Source organism: Protopterus annectens, chromosome 4.part0 (genome assembly GCF_019279795.1).
Source record: "Protopterus annectens isolate FY-2018-M chromosome 4.part0, PAN1.0, whole genome shotgun sequence".
NCBI lineage: Eukaryota > Metazoa > Chordata > Ceratodontiformes > Protopteridae > Protopterus > Protopterus annectens.
Window position 1 is genome coordinate 857,314,023 of NC_056733.1, and position 25,153 is coordinate 857,339,175.

Sequence of the window (25,153 nt, forward strand, 5' to 3'; positions counted from 1 at the left end):
ACAAAGCACTTCACTGTCAACCCAATGATGTCTCTGATAACTGCATTAAAAACATTTCACCTAAGGTGTAGTTTGAACTCTACACTCTTTTGCTTGAGTATCCCTCTCTAAAGGGGTGGTGACAACACATGCACCTGTTTATGGTACTGTGCAATCCACTGTGGGGGAGAGATGCCTGCCTTATCTGGGAGGCTGGCATAATGGTTAAGGTGTTCACCTTACAGACAGAAGGTGCACGGTTTGATTCTCACATAAAATAATTGCCTAGGCTTAAAATGGCTCACAAAGGCAGTTAGCCTAGTATTAATATATGAACCTATAAGCATAGAGGCAATTAACTAATAACATTAAGGCACCCTCTAGTGTATTAACAAAAGGGTGGCAGTCGTGGTCAGTGTGAGGTCATTTCCCATACAGATTTTTTTACTGATATTGTCTAATCCCATTGAAGGTTATTATTTTCATCCTCAGTGTGATTTCCAAGAAAGTAATTTCATTTTAAGGAACTCTTTATAGAGCATGGAATAAAGCATGTCTTTCACATTTTTTGGGCAGTGGCCAAGTCGTCAATAGTAAGTATGCGTAATGGACCTAGATAAGTCGTCAGTAGTAAGTACGTGTAATGGACCTAGATAAGTCGTGAATAGTAAGTATGTGTAATGGACCTAGATAAGTCATCACTAGTAAGTATGTGTAATGGACCTAGATAAGTCGTCAATGGTAAGTATGTGTAATGGACCTAGATAAGTCGTCAGTAGTAAGTACATGTAATGGACCTAGATAAGTCATAAATAGTAAGTATGTGTAATGGACCTAGATAAGTCGTCAATGGTAAGTATGTGTAATGGACCTAGATAAGTCAGTAGTAAGTACATGTAATGGACCTAGATAAGTCATAAATAGTAAGTATGTGTAATGGACCTAGATAAGTCGTCAATGGTAAGTATGTGTAATGGACCTAGATAAGTCGTCAGTAGTAAGTACATGTAATGGACCTAGATAAGTCATAAATAGTAAGTATGTGTAATGGACCTAGATAAGTCGTCAATGGTAAGTATGTGTAATGGACCTAGATACGTCGTCAGTAGTAAGTACATGTAATGGACCTAGATAAGTCATAAATAGTAAGTATGTGTAATGGACCTAGATAAGTCATCAATAGTAAGTATGTGTAATGGACCTAGATAAGTCATCAATAGTAAGTATGTGTAATGGACCTAGATAAGTTGTCAATAGTAGGTACGTGTAATGGACCTAGATAAGTTGTCAATAGTAGGTAAGTGTAATGGACCTAGATAAGTCGTCGATTGTAAGTATGTGAAATGGACCTAGAAAGTTGCATGTGCATTTCACTGATAAGCACAAGTTACACCAATAGAATAAAAAATGTTTGTACTGGAAACAGAGATGGCAGAGTAGTTACTCTGTGCAATAGAGATTAATGGGGCATTGTTATCTACAGTCCTTAGCTAAATTGTTCATGTTTTTACTTGTCCTTTTGGCATGCTGTAACATTTCTGCATGGGGCTTTTCTGAAATCAGTATCCAGGGGCAGCACCACATTACTGTTGAGTTCATAAAAGTGTGCAAGGCAGTGTTCTTGGTAATTAGCGTAGTTTGTTCTGCTCACATGCATTTGTTTGTCTGAAGAAAGTGCTGAAATGCATAATTTATCATCCTGACTTAGTTTTCCATGTGTCCTCTGGTAAAATGAGAGTCAGTTAATGGAATCTGGAGAAGGTCAGGTGATGGTACATTTTATGCGGTACATTGTTTTAAAATCAACTGGATCTGTTTGTTAAAAAAAAAAAATCGAAAATGTAAATTGTGACTAAATGTGTGCAAGGGTTTACAAAACCCATGCTTTATTATGTGACCCTTTGGCTAAAAAGACTTTCATGCAGGACTTATTTTTATAAAATTACTTCAAGTGCTGCTGACACAGAATTTAAAATTAAAATGTGAAATTTGCAAAGGTGGTGTGTGAACACAAAAAAATACATTGCTATGTATGTGAAAAGAGATGGTTTTCAAAACCGAATCAACATTTTCTCCCTTACTGCATTAAGCTAGTAACTGTATAAACAATCTAGAAATCTGGGGTGTATGGCCACCTCTTATGAGACATATGTGAGTTTTTTTTTTCTTTTTAAACTTATTTTTAAATATTTCAAAAACAAAAGAATCTTTGTAATAAGATCCAGTCATTTGACCTATAACAAACACATTGAAAAGGCCTGAACTCTTACACTAAATTAAATATTTTAAACATTTTAAATGATTATAATGGTGCTCATGTCAGGGTTACTTATCGTATCTCCTTCACATGCCTAGTTGTTGTGTCTTTCGGCTTTTCCTGGTTAGGGGTAGCCACAGCAGAACTCCGGTCCACTAATGATTGGCAGTTGATTTTTACGTGCTGAGTTGCTAGCCCTGATGCACAACCTTCAATGAAGGTACGCCCATTTACGCATGTCTCCACGCAGAAGATGCTCTAGCTGAGAGTCGAACCGGTCAGCGTCTTACTGTGAGGCGACAACGCTACCGCAGCACGATTTCAAAAAAATGTTGTTGTACTCTATGATGTAACGCACCCATTTCACTTAATAAATGTATCCCATTACACCAATTAACAGGTAATTCAACATATGGCCTGCTGCCCTCAGCCTCCACTTGTGACATTGTTCCTCCCCAAAGAGAATTTCTTATTCTTAGTGGTGTTTAACTTGCCTAGTTACAATCACATGCAAAATTTGTCAAAATCTTCACACTGTTGAGTGTCCCTACATAATATCAATATCTCTTAATAAATCTTTTAGTCCAGAAATGAAAAAAGAGCCTTAATACCCTAAAAGGTTACACATCATTATCCTTTATAATGAGGTTATTGCCTTATGATCAATGATCCACCAGCAGGCAGGCAGTGCACACAACTAGAGCTCTAAACTGTTACTAAGATGTTTCCTGTTTCCAGGGAACAAGGTCTGATTAATGTCACATCCATTTGCCTACTCGTATCTTGAGATAGTCACTTGAACAGAAAGTGTTCCCAGGTCGCCCCTGAAAAGAGACAACTGTATCTGTTGGACGTACCCAGTCAACAAGCACGTAAAATAAAAATCTAGAAGAGTTGAGCTCATATCACTTTAGCACCAGTATAGCAGTAGCTAACCATCCTTGAAAACAACATTGCCCTCCCATGTCATTCTTGTACTAAAGATGAACACAAATTAAAGTTCAGTAGATTTATCTTTAAAAAAGGTTCCTTGAAACTAATTCTTACCCATAACATCACATAGTTTCATTTTTAAATGAAAAACCCATTCTAGAAACAGGCTGACCTAATATAATGAAATATGTATAATGCAATTTAAGCCCACCATGCATTAGAAGCCCGGTGAGTTATATGAATGTTTGACTTTAAATGGCTGCCACTGATTAGGAAGAAATTTGGCAAACTATATTTATAGCGAAGTACAGTATTGCAGATGGATGTGGAAAAATGAATTTCATGTAGGAATCGTAACAAAATATTACAAAACTCCTGTAGAAAAAAAGGAAGTCCTGAACCCTATTACAAGTGTTCTGTTTTAGAAATAGTTACATGATGCGGGGAAACTGATTAGGGAAATAGTAGTGCATTTTATTTTTAATATTAACTTTTTTTCACACTCCACTTTGCCTACAGCCCTGTTATTGTTTTTGTGGTTTTAAGTAGGAAAATATTGGGCATAACATACCCTGGGATTCATACAGAATTTCTTAGGTTCACAAACTGCTGCTATTGCAAGGCACAGTTTATTCGGTCACATAATGTAATTCAGACATGTTTATTCAGAATGAAGATGTCAGCACTGGCTAATTTGCATGCCTCCAAACAGTGTGTAGTGTAATTAGTGTCTGTGCTAAACAGCAGTTTTTGGCAGCAATTATTTCTGGCAAACCATGTATCGTGTTGACAGAGGAAACCCTCCACCGTCACTCACCCCAGCACCACCATGCAAATATTCATACAAAACCTCGCAGACATTCAATCAACATGACACACCGCATCCCTCAAATGCAGTCATGTACAAACTCACCCATACACACACACACACACACACACACACACGCACACGCACACGCACACACACACACACACACACACACACACACACACACACACACACACACCCCTACACTACTTACCCTAATGAACTCCTTCATACCTCTGCAGACACACACACTTGCCACCCCTAACTACTACTACTAGTCTAGGGAACTTTTCCAGCACTTACCTGCAGCATAGTCTCTGCCTTTGGAGATAATGGGGGGGGGGGGGGCAATATTTTGGTTATGTTAATTAACACAGCTGGCTTTGCTACTTTATGCAGCCAAGTGCATAAATCCTTTTCTGTCGTTATTTTGCTGGGAGACCACACTGCTAATTAGCATTAGTCATGCACCTCAAATGTCTCATTAGCATTTAGTACAGCCATGGAGATGGTCCATCTCTGTGATTGTACCAACCATGTAACACAACAAACTAAGTAAGAATGCACTCAGTACTGCAGTGGCATCCAGCACATCACAGTAGACACCAGCCTTCAAAACTGACACCGAGCCAATGAGAGACACCTCTGGGCCCTCTTCCAAGATGTGGCCACAGAGACCTCAGTGATTCCTCACCTCCGCCTTCATTAGGGTGCCCTCCATCTTCCTGCTGAGAGGCACACCTTGAAACCACTAGTGAACCAGCATCAGAGGCACTGGTGAGAGCAGACAATCAGCCCTAACATAAATGGACCTGCACAAAGACAAGAAAAATAAGAAAAAGTACATCAGTACTTATATGATACTCACCAAGGGTAGTTGCACAGTGGACTGGTATCCAGGTGTGGTTGTACAGTGGGCTGACACACTAGATTGAGAAGTCCATTGCTGGCAGAATCACTCCCACCTTCTGCAAAACATCTGATCATGCCATGCTGTGACTCCTACTCTGCTGTAAAGCAAAGTATGCCCACCTCAGTACACATGTGCCCCCCATAAACTAACAGAGAAAAAATGCTTACAATACATGTCCATCTCTCTCTTCCTAACATCTGCCGCCCACTCCTGAACCAGGTAAGCACGGCATGTACACAGGTAGCTGTAACAAAGCTGGCACTGCTGAATAGAACAGATGATGCAACTGGTAACATTCATCATCTTGAAAAGCTTGTGCCAGGCATCTACTTTGCACAAGAGACAATAGTAGGGCCCCAGCAAGCACATATTTCACAAAGCCCCTGTACAGGAAGAACAAGAAATTCTTCCACTCCCTGACGCATCCTACTGGAGCCTTGCAGTTTGCAGCACATGAAGAAGCCATATCCACTCAGTTTGGTTCACTTATGGAGTAAAATGGTAACCCTTTGCCAATGGACACATGCTCAGACATCATATGATGCATAACAGAGTGCTACAACATAGCACTACTAAATGTCTGTAGCACTGTAATGAGGTGTTGTGGGACTACGCAGGCTGTGTGCACAAGCATAGTGGTCACACGAATCCTTATAACTATGCCAGTCATAGCTAGTGCTGGTCGTTGTGGGTAGTAATTGTGCTCTAGCAGCAATTCAGTAATAATGATGACAAATCATCTAATTAGCACTATCTCCTGCCTAGAAGTTGCTTTTTATTAGTATAATATAAAGGGAGGGCATCATTTTGTGCAAGAACATTAATAGACAAGAAACTGTAGAATTCAAAACTTAACACAGGAACTATGTGGACTTGCAAATGCAAATAATGCAGAAAGAAAATGTGACTAATAATGTACCACAGCGCAATTGGCAACACATTTCATAGACTGCAGATGCCATGGGGAATGTGTGAATAGGAACATAGTACAATGCCAGAGCTCTTGTCATTTCTGACTGTAGGGGGGCACACCATGGGCATCAAGCAGCTAGGGATGGGATACCACAGGGGATATGATAAACTGTGTACACAGGGTGAGGCATTATGCACTTTGTAAGGGGAGGTGTAACAGGATGTGCATAGCACTACATGGGGCCAATAGACCGATACAAGATGGGGTCTAAGCAGGCTATGCTCATTACTGCAGTATATATATGGGGGGCTGCTAACTATCTGCATAATGTGGGAGGGGTTTAATGGCCATAGGAAGATGGTACCCACAGCATGCCTTACACAACCACTCTCAGATATGTATAACCTACACATGCACAGGGCTTGTTGTGTGCTTTCAAGAGAGAGATACAGAGGTAGAGTAGCTTGGAAAATTCACAACGCAGGGGAAAGAGGTGTTACTGCAGACCCTCCACACACTGCATGTGCCTCCTGAGCAAAGGTGCAGTTGACAAGCTGTAAAAGGAGCAGGTATGGCAGAGAGTGGTGCAAGACATCAGTACTGTGGATGTCAGAGAGAGACGTCAGTACTGTGGATGTCAGCGAGTGGTGCAAGACATCAGTACTACAGATGTCAGTGAGTAGTGCAAGACATCGGTACTGTGGATGTCAGAGTGTGGTGCAAGACGTCAGTACTGTGGATGTCAGAGAGTGGCGCAAGACATCAGTACTATGGATGTCAGATAGTGGTGCAAGACGTCAGTACTGCAGATGTCAGAGAGAGACATCAGTACTACAGATGTCAGCGAGTTGTGCAAGACATCAGTACTGCAGACGTCAGTGAGTGGTGCAAGGCATCAGTACTGCAGATGTCAGAGAGTGGCGCAAGACATCAGTACTACGGATGTCAGCTAGTGGTGCAAGACGTCAGTACTGCAGATGTCAGATAGAGACATCAGTACTACAGATGTCAGCGAGTTGTGCAAGACATCAGTACTGCAGATGTCAGCGAGTGGTGCAAGGCATCAGTACTGCAGATGTCAGAGAGTGGTGCAAGATATTAATACTGTGGAGAGTCACAACAGGTCTGCACCACAGTTGGAAAGTGTAGCTGATATACTACATGCAAAACACAATGCATAGTACAATGCCAAGCATCTGTCCATCATGGGGGAATAGATGACCAACACAGAAGCAGATCACAGAGGTGGAGAGGATTATTCACTACAGCAGCTGAGATAAGGGAGCTAAGCAGGTAACAACCACCCATGTGTTAGTAGGGCATATGCTACATTAGTAACAGTCAGTACACATCTGTATGGTACTGTGTACCTTACATGTGATGTGACTGATTCACAAAAGGACCTAATGTCTATCTGATTTTTGCAGTACCTCTTTACTGCAGCTTGCACATCATGGTATATACATCTCCATATGCTCTTCACCTTTTATTGTCCTACCATTGTGCATGTCATATGCTCTTCACATTTTATCGTCCTACCATTGGGCATGTCATGGGGATACAGGCATAATGTCTGAATGCTGTAAAAGTAGTATGTGGTCATGCTTTCACAGTTTGTACTGGTGGAGCGACCAGGAGAAGGGGGCAGTCTGAGGTTAGCTGGTCACCTGTTGCTGACAACAATGATGGCAATGTGCAGAGGGCAAACTCCAGTGACACTGTCTACAACACCACTCTGGGAGCTATCACTCATATCCTTTGTATCAAGGGCCTCTGTGGAGGTACAGGATGAGACCATCCTAGGCTCCCCATGAGTCCCCAGGACACAGCATCTAATTCTCACCACCTCTGGTGTATGCATACCAGTCGCAGAAGGTAGGTTTTAGAGGCTGCAGCAGTACTGTTACTTCCAGTGTGTCTATGAGCTAGGCACAACACTCAGCATAAATCAGCAGGTAAGCAAGTCAGTGAGCTGGGCAATGACATCTGGTAACACAAACACTGTGGTGATGGTAAGCATGCTTTATAGTTTGCATAATTAGGTGTAACACCTGCACAGGGACATGCAGTATAGGACTATGGAGCAGATGGCACTGTTGAGGTCATTGGTCACAAATGTTGCTTTCATGGGTGCATCCATTTGACATATGGTAACTGACCCCGGTCTGCTTTAGCAGGCCATGCAATCTATGACCTTGGGATGGTGGGGATGAGATATTGTCAGGCACATGCTGACTCTACTAAGATTATAAAGACCATTCCTGAGATGGTATCACTATCAGATATGGGTTTACAGATGGCCAACATTAGCTGTCAGCAGTCTAACAGTTATATGGACAGGAGATTACCCTTTCTCTGGAATACACTCCCCATTTATATGAAGTACAACTCATCCCTAAGCCTACTGAAACACAGATTTACCACATGGCTTGTTGCCTATTTCCCTTATGGACAGGGGCAGCTTGTAGATGCCCTAAGCCACAGACATTGCAGTCCTTGGACATTGGTGACTGGGAAAGTTGAGACATGAATGACTAGGCTTAAAAAGGCTCTGGAACCATACGTCTAGTAACCTCCTATGATTCCATAGGTGATGACACTGTTAGGGTTCAACACTTGGGACATCTCACCAGACAGCTCATGAATGGTCCCATAATTCTATCCTCTGTTGGTACACAGAGCATCATGCCTTCTTGAAGCCATCATCTAGGTCTTGGAAGACAGTGGGGAATCTGTGATGTGGGAACCCTTCAGGATGCATATTCATAATCCTGAAGTTCTATGCCTTGCCTGCCACAGATCAAATCGTGTCTCCCTACCAATGGTCATGATGTGGCAGCTTAACCTCCTGCAAGAGGATACAGCCACTGTAGTCACCATCCATAACCCTACCACGTAATATATTGTTGGTGTCACCTGTCACTGTGTCTCCCCACCTACGCAAGTGATAATGACTAAGCTCTGCTCACCCCTAACTTGTGTGGGTATAGTTATGTCAGATGGTCAGTGTGGCCAGTCCCCGCACTGCATTTCAAAGCTGGGTGGGAAAACACATACACCCTTTTATTCCATTTTACAGGTGTCCCAGCCCCTAGTTATGGACCAGTTGCTGCCTCTGTCAGTACCAAATTGTTTTGTGCCCACCTTAGACTTTGTATGTATTAGTGCTGCTACCAGGTTGTTCCTGGAGTCTCTGCCCTGTCCTTCCACTATTGCTATGGTGGATCCTGTTTGGATTGGCCCTCCTGCAACATGGTACACACCACAAAGATCTTGCTGTAAACATCAGACTCTTAGTGCCCTGTCTGATGTGTTGAGACATCTGGGGTGTCCCTTCACCACCTGATATGTTGAGACATCTGGGGTGTCCCTTGATTTGTCTGAACATCATCATGAGTTGTGTTGTGTGCTATCTTTGCCATGGTCTGGGGGTTGCAGATACGAGTCATCATTCACAGCCTGAGAGTGCACCCAGCATCACCCTAACACACAAAAGTCACACCATTAACTGTGTGCAATATCCTGTGTAACATGCTTATATGTGCATCTATGGACTAGATGAGACATATAAGACAACCCCTTGTATAAACTACTGGTATAGATTTGGTCTGGCAGTTGATTTGGAGGACTAAAGAGTAAGTAACAAGCCATTTTCTGTGGTCCTGCTGTGCAAGGTTTGATTCTTTCAGCCACCATTGTCTAACTGTAAGCAAGTCACATAACCAGACACCACTCCTGGACTGAGCCTGGAAGAGTTCATGGAGGACAGCGCTCTGCTCCAGAAAAACCTAAATAAAATAAATAAGATCATACTTGTTATATATGTGAATCATGAGTAGTGAGTGGATGGTACAGCGATACATTCTTATATCTATCTAGCTATATATATATATATATATATATATATATATATATATATATATATATATATATAGAGAGAGAGATATACATATATAAAATGCCCCGGATGTTACACACCAATTGGCATCTCAGGGGAGTTGGAAGCCCTTTCTGTTGATGTGTCTCAGTCTCTGTGGACCAGGTGGGTGGGGGCTTGTTGGCAATATTTGTGCAATCAGTGGTCCCAGGACCTCAGTGAAATGGATTAGGTTACGCAGCTTTCTCCTCTTGCATTCTGGGAAACCAGATCTGTTCCTCTACATGCATTTTGTTGAGAACTGGTGCAGGATATGTTATCCCTAATGTGTTCTTAGTAGGTCACTGGAAGGTCCCAGCAGCTAATATGGTAAACACTATATGTATTCTCACTGAATCTGCCTGTGGTTGACAGTTTGTCTAAGTCACACATGTGCCATCTGTTCACATGGTAGTAATCCAGTACCTGCTAATCTGTGCCAAGCACTGATGGTACCTCCTGCTCTGGCATGGAGGACTGAGGCATGCCACATCATGGGCAGTAATTTTGGACAGGGGTAAATAATATGTGAATTTCTGCTATAATTGCTGCTATTCCTGACATCTCCACAAACATCTGTTCAGAACAAGCCTGTGGCATACCACAGTGCACTTGCCTTATGGTTCTGAATCACTGCACCACACTTCATTACCATTTACATAACCTGTGCTGTCTTATTTGCATGGGTTCTTCGTTTCCATGCGCTGCATAATGTGCTGCTGTTCTCCTTTTGTGGCTGAGTTAGCTGTGCCTTTAAATCACGCACATCATTCTCATTGCTATTGTCTGTGTTAATTTGTACCTGTCACTGTGTTAACTCTTACTATTAATCCCTGGTAATCACATGTAGGTTGCATTTTTTCCATTACCTGTGGGCCCCCATGTTCTAGCCCAGCATACCTCTCAGCCTCTAAGAGAAAGAAATATGGACAATGCCATAAATAATGGGGGGCACAGAGGTCCAAAAATATGGATAATTTTTAAATGTTGCTCTTAAAACTCAGAAAGTTGATAGACTAACAGGTTTTGCATGAAAAGTCAAATGTTTCTCATTATTTTTCTGACTTCAATCATTTGACAGAAAAACATAATTTTCTGAGAAACTGGGCAAAAATCAGTTGAGAGGTCTGCAGCCCAGTTTACTGTTGATAACTCTCATAACAGAAGAAGTGCATCATTTGGAATGGCCACTTGTTTGGTTGCAGGAAGAGATCTTTCTCTGAACCTTCAGTTTTCATATCACTTAGCTTTACTGTCACCTCCATACCAACAGGTCAGCGGATAATGGTCCACTGAGAAAAAAAATCACATACCTGGTTAAGAAAAAGTAAAATATGATCAAATGTATTATTGTAAAAGTGAACAGAGATAACAAGTGTGGTTAGACAGACAGCTAATTTTAGGTGCTATACCAACTCTGTAGTGATATAAATCTGGGAAGCCATGGGAACTTCTCTTTAGAAAAAGATTTCCTTTACTTGGTTTATCCTTCACAAGGGTATTTTATCTGGTTACAGAGCCTGTGTATAGTATATCATGTCAATAACCAGCCCAAGCAGTATTCCCTTCTAGAAGGCCATAGTTTCTATTCTGTACAGAAAAAGCATCATAAATGGCACAAACGTATGGCAGCAGAAGTGTAATTATACATTTATAGTTGTCATATTTGCAATTGAAACAGTATATCATGTAATGTTGTGTTAAGAATATTTCCAGTACATTTCTTGTGCATGAAACATTCCACAGTTTTTATGTCACAGGGCACATAACACTGGTCTAAAACACATGCACCCTTATTCCACTTGATGGTTACATGTTTATGATTGTGCTTAGATCCAGGGATATTTACATGTAATGCTGTATTTCTCAGAGCTTTGCAGTTCCCATGTCTATAAGTGAAATTATCTCACTATCACAAGGATTATAGCTAGCTAAATTTTTTTTGCTAAACATTAGTAGACATTTTAAAAATAGACTGTCACTATGTATAGCAGTAAAGCATCATTTGATTTGTCATGAAAAATGTCTCCAATTTATAAATTATTTACATCATCATAAAAATCACAGTGCTGTGTGCCAGCCATGACAGTCTCTGCAAGTCATGGCATACGAAATCTAAAAACAGCACTTTAAACAAAAATGCATTAAAACAGACAGTTATGTATTTGGCTTTAAGTAAAACTAACTTTATACACAGAAAAAGAAAGCACTTTCAGTTAATTTTTTATGCAGGGTGACACTCATTTGTAAACAGTGTTGAAATATTAAAAATCTCTAAAAAGGACATATGTGAATGGATTTCATGTACAGAACATTTCTAAAGTATGTTTAATTGAATGTAATCCATTCTGGCACTGAAGTACATAAGGCTGGATAAGTGTCTGTATTAAGAAAATACTTTTTGAATGATAGACTTCAGAAAAGGTAGCTTGAAGAGTTCAAGTCCCTGGAAATAATAAGGCATGTCCAGTCTGACTGGTCCTGGAATTATTTTTGGTCTCCCAGCATGCAGGAGGACAATATTCAGCCATCGAGCCAAGTCAGCTCCACATGATGAGGAAGATGATGGTGAAACATTACAGACTGAAAATGAGCTGCTCAGTAGCCTGCTGGGTAGCCTCCTTTCCGATAATCACTCCCTGCTGATAGCATGTCACCTGTCCGCACAATTGCTTGAACCACAGATCCTAGTGATGTTGTCCAAGTTATTTCATGATGCTTTTGCTCCAGTCCCTTTGCTATGACCTGGAAGCTGAGAGAGAAAGCAGAATAAGCAAAAAAAAAAAAAAAACTTGCACACTACCCATGACCGCCCCTCCTATTCTTTACTGGAGGTTGGTGAAACTGATAACATATATTATAGCATTTAAATATAAATATGCGAATAACAAAGCAAACAAACTAAAGTATGTACATAGACATCCAGTATTTATACATTAACATACACTATAACCTTACTTTTGTAACTTGTTCTCATGAATGACAAGGAAAGTCAATTACCCTTATGTGAAATGATCATTTTTCCAACATATTTTGTAAGTTAACCCATAAATAATATTCATATGTCTTTCTAGAAGTTCTAGAGGTTATGGTTCTTATCTGTAAATGACTAACTTCTTTTAATAAATTAGTAAACTCAGAGAATGTAGGAGGATGTTTTGAAATCCATTTTTTTTTGTCATGATCTTTCTAGCCAATGCCAATATAGTCCATAGTAATGAGTATTTGGTTTTCCTAACACATTGTGGAACAGGTGTATTAAATATGATTAATGATTTATTCAATATGAAGTTGTCTGAAAAGTGCTTGTAAAAAGTCATTTACTTTATTCTAAAAGATATTTAAGGTTGGAGAGTCAAAAAACATATGTGCCCAGTTAATATCTACATTAGGGTTGCATCTATTACAGATGTTCTGTTTTTTATTAATTTTGTCCATTATTTGTGGTGTATAAAAGGATCTATTCATGAATCTCCATGTGTAAATCTTCCACTTCAGAGAAAATGATGTTTTCCCAGCTGATTGTAGCATATTAAACTTATCTTGCTCACTTGGGGAATTATGAGTAATTAAACTATAATAACTCCAGTGGTAATGTGTGCAAGAAAATGTTTCTTCTCTTAAAAGTCTATAAATAAAGGAGAGACTACCTGAATATGTGCGCTGGTGTAATAATGTTGATTGAAGAAATTGTAATAATATCTTGGTGTCATGTTTGCTAGTTGGTGAAGCTAGTTTCAGCTTATTATCAAGATAAAGGTATAAGTGTTTGTATATCTAACCATGAGGAATTATTAAGTATATATTCCTGTATAATATGATCCATTGAACTAGTCTTGTATTCATAAGTTAGCTGGAACCAGTATTTGAGTTCATTGTTTTTCAGTTGAGAAATTTTGTTAATATCTGAGGTTACAAAAGTCTCTTGTGTATATGCTATAAGAAATAACAAAAAAAGTAGTCTTTATATTTAACATGTTTATATATAAAGTTTCTAAAGTTAATTATAATATTATGTATGTAACTGGCAGTATGATTAGGATTAGTCTGTGTGATAAAATATTCTTTTAAGATCCATATAAAAGGTGTGTTTATGAATCTAGTTGATATGTTGTTGGTCTTGTTATAATTTCCATGGCTGATACTTCGCATAAAGATTTCCATTTAGCTAAACAGGTTATATCTAAGAGCTGAGAAATTGATCTGATTATAGCGGAAATCGAATAGAAATTTAGATCTGGGAAAGCTATTCCACCATTCTTCCAGCTGTTAGTATGTTGATTAATAGTAATTCCAGGTTTTTTTGTGACCAAAAGAATCTTAGTATTAAAGTGTTTAGTTTATTTATAAACCTTTTTGAGGGTAGAATTTGAATGGATTGTATTATGTACAAGATTTTAGGTAGAATTATCATTTTTATAATGGTTAGTCTTTCTTCAGTAGTAAATATTATTGTATTCCATTTTGAGAATAATTATTGGATATTTTGTAAACATGTGTTATAGTTTAATTGAATTATTGATTTAATGTCTTTGGCAAGAATGATTCCAAGATATGTGATTTGATCTGAGTTAGTAATGTGATATGTATTATTTCCTGTCATCCCTTTTTTTTTTTTTTTTTTTTATTATTAGGATATATGGGTAGAATTTTTGTTTTATTGTCATTGAATGATAGACCGGACATCATTTGAAACGTTTTAATTGAGTCATATAATGACATGAATGAGGAGTCATTTCCCTTTGTGGTGAAAGAACATAGGCTCATAGGTTCATAGGTAGGTACTAGGCTATCTGCCCTAGGGCATTTATAAGCCTAGCCAGAATGTTGGCTTTCTCCTCCCTTTTAGACTAGATTCCTGAGCCTCTGTCCAGCAGGGCCATAGAAGTGATCCCAGGAGTAAATTTACGATTTCCCATCCACTCATCAAGATTTCTCTTGAAGAGGGTCAGTGAGGGGCTCTGCCTAACATGGACTGGGATTTTATTCCAGAGCGAGGGAAGCCTTTGGGATCCACAAACAGCTGGATTTTGGCTATATTGTCTTTATCCATTTCCAAACCTTCTAATTCTTTCTTATTTAATTTGCCCAGGGTTCCATGATCAAAGTAAATAGTAGAGGAGAGAGAGGACATCCTTGTTTGGTGCCTTTTGTAATAGATATTTTATTGGAAATATATGACCCTATTTGGATATATGCATACGTTTCTTCATATAAATGTTTTAGAAGATTAATAAAATTATGTAAAAAGTGTAAGCATTCCAAAAGAGTAAATAATTAAATCCAGTTAATAGAATCAAAGGCCGCATTAATATAAAGACTAATTAATGATAAGTTCCCTTTCTTCCTTTGTGAGAAGTCTATAATAGCTAGGTTTGTTTTATATTATCAAAAGTACTTCTGTTAGTTATAAATCCTGTACGATCTTCATCTATTAAGTGGGGTAAGAATTTCTTCAATCTTTCTGAGAATATATTTATAAGCATCTTGTAATCAATATTCAGTAAAGATCTTGGTCTGTAGGAGGAACAGAATTTTGGGTCTTTATTTGATTTTAAAATAGGGGATATAAATGTATATTTCCAGGATGGGGGTGTAATATTATCATTTTGGGTCAAAGTATATACTTTGTGTAGTAAGGAAATAGCCATTTTGGGATTTATCTTATATATTTCAGGAATAATTCCATCATTACTTGGAGCTTTGTTTAGTTTAAGCTTACTTACTTGACTTTGCATATCTGATAAAGTAATTTGTTTATCAATAACTTGTGTTTGTTGTTTGTTTAGTTTATTATATATATTCTTGTTAATATAATCTCTTATATTATCTTGTGTTTGAATTTGTTGTGTGGATTGATTCATTTCATAAAAGTGATGTCTAAACTCTTTTAATACATCTTGTATACTATGTGCTTCTCTTTTTTTTTTTGCAGAATGTATTTCTTTAATATAATTATATTTATTTAATCTTTTAGTCTTATTCTTAAGGTTTGATAGATGTTTAGGATTTACGAATAAGCAAGAAACCTATATTTTTCTAGTGTTATCTTTGTTTTATGATGTCGGATAGATCTATAGTCCTCATTTAGTTTGTATATCTCATCCCTTATATTCTTTGAAGACAGGTTGTCTTTATTATTTGTGTATAGTGAGTCCAATTTATCTTGTATTATTCTTATAGCTTTATCCCATATTTTCATCTTATTATGAAACCATTTGTTTATTTGTCCATATAAATATGCTTTTAGGGCATACCAAATAAATATATCATGTGTGTCTGATGCTGAGTTTATATTAATGAAGTTTTGTGTCTCTTCTGTTATGAATAATTGAAAATCCTTAAGTTGTGTGAGGTATGCTGGAATCCTTTTAATTTGGACACTATGGGTGTTATTAATAAGTTCAAATATGATAGTATTATGGTCCGAGATTGGGCAGGATATAATTTTGCTATTGGTCAGGTTATTCATTATCTGTGTGGAAAGAAATATTCTAGCAATTCTAGAATATGTTTTGTTTGTATTAGAATATAACGTGTATTGTAATGAGTTATGATCCACAAAATGATATATGTCTTTGAGTAAGTATAAGTCTATGAAATTTATAACTTGTTTAGCTTGTGCTATAATTTTTCTTTTTCCTGAAGTGGTTGTGTCTTTAGGGTCTAAAATACAGTTGGTCACCTGCCATAATGATATGTTCCTCGGATAGTGAAACTATTTGATTCAATGTGTGTCTAATAGTATTAGTACCAATACCAGGTAACCAATAGTTGTTTATTAATGTATATAGTTTCTTACCCATCTCAATTACAGCCAAGCAAAGCACACCTTTATCGTCTTGGTATGTTTTGATTATTCTGGGTAATGGTAACGTTTTGTTCCACAATATTGCTACACCTCTTTTTTTTGTACACTCTGAGCTTACTATATTTGTGTATTTATTTGTATTTAGAAATTTAATAGTATCTTTTGTTAAATGGGTTTCTTGTAAGAATACTATATTAGGTTTATAAAAAGCTAGATATTTAAATAAATTACTTCTTTTATAAGGATTGTTCAAGCCATTTATGTTAAGTGACATACCTTTCAACATAGTCATATTATGCAATTGTACCTGAAAAATGTGTTAGTAACATATCAATATCATATGTATAATGTGAAAATTTCCACAAAACAAAAGAATTTGTTCCTAGTAAAATATTAAATCTCATGTCTTTAGGAAAAAAAATGTATTCCTTGAGCTTTATTCTCTATATTTTCTGTAAAAAATTATTACATATACTAGATAAAAATAAACACTCCCTGCCTGGAGTTATAACCTCCTAATCCCAATGACATCTGTCACTGAGATCAACCCCTAAACTGTAACAACAGAGTACAAACTCCACCAATAACATACTTTATATACTTTGTTAGAAACATTAAGATAACCAAATTCTTATGAAATCACTAATTGTCTTAATATAGTGTTATCTGGAAGGTTTATACGTTCATAGATATCATATCTAATAAGAAACCTGTGTAACCTAATAGATTCAAAATATGATTTACATTCCAAAATAAGGCAAATGTCTAACATATTATTTAAAAGAACTAAGTAATTTCACCCACTACCTTACTAGTAACATAGATAACAGAGGTTGTTTGTATAAACAACATTTCTATTAGGTTATCAGATATAATACGTTATCCAGGACACAATGTTATTGTTCAAACCATGGTTTGTTTAAATGTAATTCTATTTTGTATTAGCATGTTTATAACTCTCGTTATATCTCTTTCCTTTATTTAACTTATAAACATGAAAACGAGAGGAAAGAGAGAGAGAAAAAAAAGTAAAACAAGGCGAATGTAGTTAGGATCCCTTGTAAATTGTTATATTCAGAATGACTGTTTAGAAGACGTAATTATAAACAGTATGTCATTTAAATAAGCATTGTATCATCCTCAAATGGGATGTAGTCACTATAAACACATGTATATACAACCGCTTTCACTAGTGGCAGAATAAGATATCTATTTGCAAAGTTCTTTTTAGTATACCACTTTTTTTATTCAATTCATTGCTATGCAAACATTCTGAAATTATATGCATAACCTTACTTATGACACTTAAATATAAAGATTGCACAAATTTGTGAAGATATTAACTTTGAGTATGGTAACCATAATCATAGTATGCAGTGATACTTCAAAGAAAGATGAGGGAGAGGGAAAAAAAATATAAATATATATATATATATATATATATATATATATATATATATATATATATATATATATATATATGTATATATATATATATATATATATATATATATATATATATATATATATATATAAATGCTACCATCAGTATTTACACTTGTAGGGTCTAAGAATAAAGCACATAGATACTTACATTTTAATACTCACACAGATCTCTCATAACCATCTCCTCTCTCACCTCTTTTCTTTTTTACATTTTCTTCCTTTATCTGTTCTGTAATCCTTTCTTCAAGTCACAAAAGATGAAGATATTATGTTATTGTAATATGTAATCTTGTCATCGACCATATAAATGATCATTTTAAGTAAATAACAGTTGATTTAAAACAAAAAAGACTGTTAAACCAAGTTACAGTTAAAATACAGTTCTGCACTTCTTGGAAATGTTCGTCGCGCGGTGATGACGTCATCCAGCTGCTTCACATCTTCGAGGGAGTTCAGAGAGAAAAGAGATGATTCCACAAACTGTAGAAAGTTTTCCAAATGAATAATTAGCTCGTGAGAGTACTGCACAAGGTAAGGAGAATGTTCAAAGTTGTCTCCCTTATTTTTTCGAAGGGAAACAGATGAATTTCAGTAAAAAAAAAAAAAGGTTGTTATACATGTGAATCCAGGACACAATGTTATTGTTCAAACCATGGTTTGTTTAAATGTAATTCTATTTTGTATTAGCATGTTTATAACTCTCGTTATATCTCTTTCCTTTAAATATCTGTTTCCCATACTAGAAACTGCAAAACTGTCATCAGTAAAAACGTTTTCAAACAAAGCATGAAAGTAATGCTGTAACTTTTCCTACTGCTCTATTTTGTCATTTAAAAGCACTATGTTTATTTTTAACTATATATATATATATTCCCTAGAGTTTAGATTAATCTATAAATAATAAGCCTTGTAATACAAACACATATAACATCTCCCAGCTTCTCAGAGCTAATGTATGCATTGGCATTTAAACCTACAGATACTACACTACCTTCCCAACATTTACCTATCTTGAACAAATGTATATCATGTACATATTTAATAATTACATTGTGAATTCTTGTTCTACTCTGTGGGTGTAACACAGTTTATGCTCAGTGCTGACCAGTACTGTATGATTAGAAGTGAGATGAAAACTGTTATATGAATATGTTATTCTCTATGACTTAAAGTGCAATTAGAAGAGAGAAGAATGCTTTGAATATGTTATGCATTGCTATTACTTTGAATTTAGAGAGACTTATGTATAATATGCTATCTGTACAGGAAATTATATGTATTAAAAAAAAACTTTTTTTCCCTCCCCTACCCTCCCTTTTTCTTTACTTTACATTTTCCAATGTATCCCTTCATTTTATCTTACATAGAATATTAAATACTTATAACTGTATATATTATAGCTGTGTGAAAGTACAGTGTAATATGCAGCTAAGCAGTATCCTACACTATGAAGCAGATACTGAGGTAATGCATTTTTATATGGTATGCTTATATAAAATGAATACTTAAAGTGTTAATTATAAATGTATTGATGGTAGATTATGTTATATCAAATTAAGTTATGAATGAAACATTATATATATGCAACATATGAAAAGCAGTGTAAATCTTACCTTGTATTTATAACATATCAAAACAGACTTGTTAATAAAACCATAGTCCACAATAATAGTTTGTTTTATAAATAGTCTGCTTTTCTCATTTATTCTTTAGTCTCTTTTGTTTTTCAGTAGATTTCCATGTAGTTTTAAGAGCCATTCTTTTAAGAGAGGGGTTAGCCCACTCCATCTCTTCTATTTTTTCCAGTAATTTGTGGTTTTTAACATATGTCACAGCAGAATCAAGATCCTCAAACAATGAAGGTCCATCAGGAAGAAAAATCTTCAGCCTTGCTGGAAACAAGAGGTGAGTCTTAATCTGTACCTTTTTCAGTTCTTTGATTAGAGGTAAAAAAAACTTTCTTTTGGTAATTACCATTGTTGAATAGTCATTATCGAAGCGAATGATAGAGTCATTGTATTTTAAAGTTGATTTTGACCAGGCTGCTTTTAGAATTAAGTCTTTATCTGAAGATGATAGAAATTTTATTATGACAGATCTAGGTTGTTTCCTGTTGGTACTGTTTCCTGATGTGAGAGACCAATGTGCTCTCTCTATACCGAAAGATAAAGCCTCTAGTAAATCTAGAAATTTTGGCAGCCATGAGTTAAGGAAACTTGACATATTGTTTCCTTCTATATTTTCCTGAAGACCAAAAATCCTTATATTATTCCGGCGTGATCTATTCTCTAGATCATCCAGTTTATGTTCTAATGAAGTATTTTGTTTAAGCAAAAATTCTATGTTTTCATTTTCTAGCAATATTCCATCAAAGTCTGTTAATAATTCCTCAATACTAGTAATTTGAATTTTTTGCTGTTTTAGATCCTCATGAAGAATATCCATCTGCTTGGTAGTTTTTTATTTAAAGTTGTCTATTTTACAGTCAATTATATCAATCTTAGTTGTGAGGTCTTGAATAGTTGGTATTAAAGTCTGTAGTTCCTTTTTTATACTGGAGTCCTGGTTGTTTGCCTTAGCATAACTCATGTTGAAAATCTCCCAGAAGTGAAGTATTTGTTCAGATGAAGGTTTTGACTGGAAATTATAACCAATTTCGATTTATAAGTGGGTATTCCTGAAGAGACAGTTGAATACTATCAAATTCTGCAAAAATAAATCCACTTTTTCCTGATATGAAACAAATTTCCAATGAAGATATATTTTCCTTAGTGGAGCTTGTGAAATCTGCTGCTACACCATGACCATGCTAGCCACGCCCCCGAAGGCCCTCTTTTTGACACATACTAAATCTGTATGATTCTTTGCAGCACTGTAAGGCAACTCAACAGCTGAACTAACTGAATGGAGGTAAAAAATCAGGGTATCTAGGCCATGAAAGACAGAAATTATATCAAATTTAGACATGGCTTGGAGTAAAACAGTGATCACAAAATAAGCAATTGTAAGGCTGAAGTCTGGATTAAGAGAAGTGAAGAAGCTAGTGAATGAAACATTCTCCCCATGCAGAGCATGGAAACTGATATTTACTATAAAGAAGAGCAATTCAAAAAAGGTATAACACAGTTTGTCCTAATGCCAGGTGTCTATGAAACAACTATAAACTGTATACAAAAGGGACTAATGTGAACATAATCTAAAAAAAATATAGCAAACAAATGTGCACAATGAAATCACTTAATGAGGCTTTATAATTCATGAAGCTCATCAAAAAGGTAAATATGCAGAAGTAAAAGGTAGCAAGCACAAGCATAACGTCCACAGTAGCATGTCCATGAATCAGAGATTAAATACTTAGTCAAACGCAGAAACATAAAGTCCACAGTAGAATGTCCGTGAATCGGGGATTAAATACTTTGTCAAATGCACAAACATAAAGTCCACAGTAGAATGTCTGTAAATTGGGGATTAAATACTTAGTCAAAAGCACAAACATAAATTTTACACTAGAATGTCCAGGAATCGGAGATTAAATACTTTGTCAAATTCACAAACATAAAGTCCACAGTAGCATGTCTGTGAATCAGGGATTAAATACTTAGTAAAACTTTAGTGATCACTAGGTTTTTGTGACTGTAAACAAACAGTTCTTTAAGGCAGATAAAAATAAGAAACTTTTTTTTAATATTTTATTTACATGAATATCCACAATGGCACTTGGTTATATGAGAATGTCAGTAAAGTAGAAAATGAATCTTTAGTGCCTCTATCATGATTGAGTTTGCCTTAATAGTCCTGTGTCCAAATTCCACAAGGCTGATCTGGGAGGTACCAGCCCTGCACTGAGCAGTGGTGATGGGTATGAATCCTAAGCTTAAATACCACCGGGTCTTAACAGTACCCTTCCTCTATCCATGTCTGCCTAACTGCAGTGCTCTTACTGCAGGACTGTTACCCTCACTCAACCCTTTCAAGCATCCCTGATTTTGTAGGAAATCATCAGTTTTGCCTCATACTTTTAGCCTATTCCCCATAAATGTTTTTGACTTTCTGGTAAATCAGTGAGGATTACAGTCCATCGATAATGTCCGATATTAGAGTTTCACAGTTCTTATTGTACAGAAAATGAATGCTGATGTAAAATCTGATGTTCTGGTAGCCTTTTAAGTGAATTAGCATAATAATTAAAAGTGTCCCTGATATGGACTTTTTCCCCTTATTTTTTTGGCCTTCTCCATGATTCTTGAACAAAGAACTAGAGATAGCTAACTCTTCATCATTAAGTTTTAAACTTTTATTGCAAATTTTAAGCCTATCATAAGTTTATTACTTTGTTTTTTGTGTCTGTGTGATTTAGGATATTTCCAATGTACTGTCTTTAGTTGTAAGCACATAAATACATTAGATTTTTAATTTGTAGTGGAATAAACTTCCTCCATGTTTTTGCGATTCCTGTTGCACTCTTTAGTTAATGAAATCAACTCAGCATGGGAAGACTCCATAATCTGGGCAAAAATGGCATTTTACAAGTGAGCATATTCTGGTAAAACTAGTAATAAGATGGCTAATACTACAATTGACCATTTTAATGGAAATAGCTGCAGTACATCCCTGTGTGATTGATTGTGACCTGGATTCATGGACCAATCTAGGAAGGTAGAAGGCTAACTAGAGATGAGGACAGTGTGCATGTGTGTTGGGGTATAGAGAATGTAGTGTGTTTTGCTGTTGGATCTCTTCTAGTGAACACTGGGAATGAGAGGGTACCACACAACTCACTTGGGGTACATGTATGAATTGATAGGGTACTGCTGATATGCAGGATATATCTGATCTCTTCTAGTGAACATTGGGAATGAGGGGGTATCACACACTCACTTGGGGTGCATGTATGAATTGATAGGGTACTGCTGATATGCAGGATATATCTGATCTCTTCTAGTGAACATTGGGGATGAGAGGGTACCACACACTCACTTGGGGTGCACATGTATGAATTGATAGGGTACTGCTGATATGCAGCATATATCTGATCTGTTCTAGTGAACATTGGGAATGAGAGGGTACCACACACTCACTTGGGGTGCATGTATGAATTGATAGGGTACTGCTGATATGCAGGATATAGCATGTGGCACTTCAGTGGGAACTTGGGGGAAGGCTTATTCCTGGCTTAACTAGTAACATGATAAGTGCTGGACTGTTAACTATATTTAACCACACTGTCACAAGTGGACAACAGAATAAATGGTAACAGGATGGGGAACTGGGACTAAAAGGAGTTGTTTTGTTGTAAAATAAAGCTTTGGTGTTCCTGAAGGAGAACAAGTTTGTGTGGCACCTTGTTCTACAGTTCCTGCATTTTGAAGTACTTATTTACTAGTTTTTGGGTTGTGTTGCAGTTATATCTAGAAAGAAAGTGCTTACAGTGTTGCACAGTTCTAATGGAATAAGAAATTTAAAAAGAGCAGCAGTTTGTGTTTTTACTTGCTTTCTTAGCTATTATGGCTAACCAACTATACAAAACTCAAATGCTGAAAGTTTTAACTGAAGAGATCAACACTTTCATTTTTTTCACACACACACATTTGCATCTGTAGTATCTGACCTCAGCACAAGTCAGCCTTCCGCATAATTGATCTTATCAAATCGATAACATAACCTATTGACCAACCAGTAAAATGGCTCACAACCAGTTGCAAAAGCATGCCTGATAAGTTTGTTTTTGTGATGCATACAATACACTGACTACAGATACTTTTTCCTTACTGAAGCTGATAAACCACTATCCAGATTATAACAACCCCCAAATATGAACTTGCCTAGATAGTTGACCATGCCAAGAAAATGTTGTAGAGCTTGAACATTATCCAGAGATGGCATCTCAAGAATTGATGGTTGCTTGGAAGGATCTGGTCATAAACCTGAACTGGTAAACAAATGACCAACATAAGTAACTTCTCGTAGCCTGAATTTGCATTTAGCTTAAGATTCACTTCAAGTGATCGTTCCAGAACTTTCTTGAGGTTTCTATCATGTTTGACTTCACCATTGCCTCCTACTAGAATATCATCTACTATAATAGCACATGGATAGCCAGAAAAGATGTGATTTGCTCTATCGCATGCTGAAAGACTTCAATGGCAGAATTTATCTCAAATGGCATTCTCAGAAATCTATACCTCTCGAATGGCATACCAAATGTGGTTAGCAATGAAGATGTTTGGTCAAGCAGAATTTGTCAAAATTAACTCTTTGCATCTAAGACAGAAAAAACAGTGGCATTTGGCATGAGGGCAGCAACCACCTCGACTGTGCACATAGGATGATGAGGTCTTTTAATGTGATGACAGCTTGGAATTCCTAAATGAATTGAACTCCTTCTTTGGAAGATTTGAGGAGAAGAACATCACTGTACCTTCTAAAACAAACACTGACAAAGAGGAGACAGTGTTCAACTTAAACTCTGAGTAGGTGAGACTTCAGCTTAAGAAGGTGAATCCTAGAAAAGCTACTGGACCAATCAACATACCTGGCAAGGTGTTGAAGGCGTGTGCTGATCAGTTATGTCTGGTACTGACAGACATCTTCAACTCATCCCTTTCTATGGAGAAAGTTCCCTCATGTTTCAAGGAAACAAGTATTGTCCCACTTCCAAAGAAACCCAACACTACTTGCCTCAATGACTTCAGACCGGTCGCCTTAACCTCAAACATCATGAAGTGCTCTGAGAGGATTGTGAAGAAACATCTATCCGTGAGTCTGCCTAAGTCCTTCGATCTACCCTAGTTTGCATACCAGGCAAATAAATCAACTGTGGATGCTATATCAGTCACACTATACCTTGCATTAAAACACCTAGAAGGGAGGAACAACTACATAAGGATTCTGTACATCAACTTCAGTCCTGTGTTCAACACTGTGATACCAATGCAACTGGTGGATAAGCTTGTGAAACTCTGGATAAACAAACACCTATGTAATTGGACTCTTGACTTTCTGATTGGTAGACCCATGTGACATGCGCTGGAAACAATACCTCTCAATGCATAGTCCTGAATACTGGTGTTCCCCAAGGTTGTGTGCTCAGCCCCTTGCTCTTCACCATCCTCACCCTTCACTGCAAAATGTAAGTCAAACCATATTATAAAATTCGCTAATGATCCCACAGTCGTGG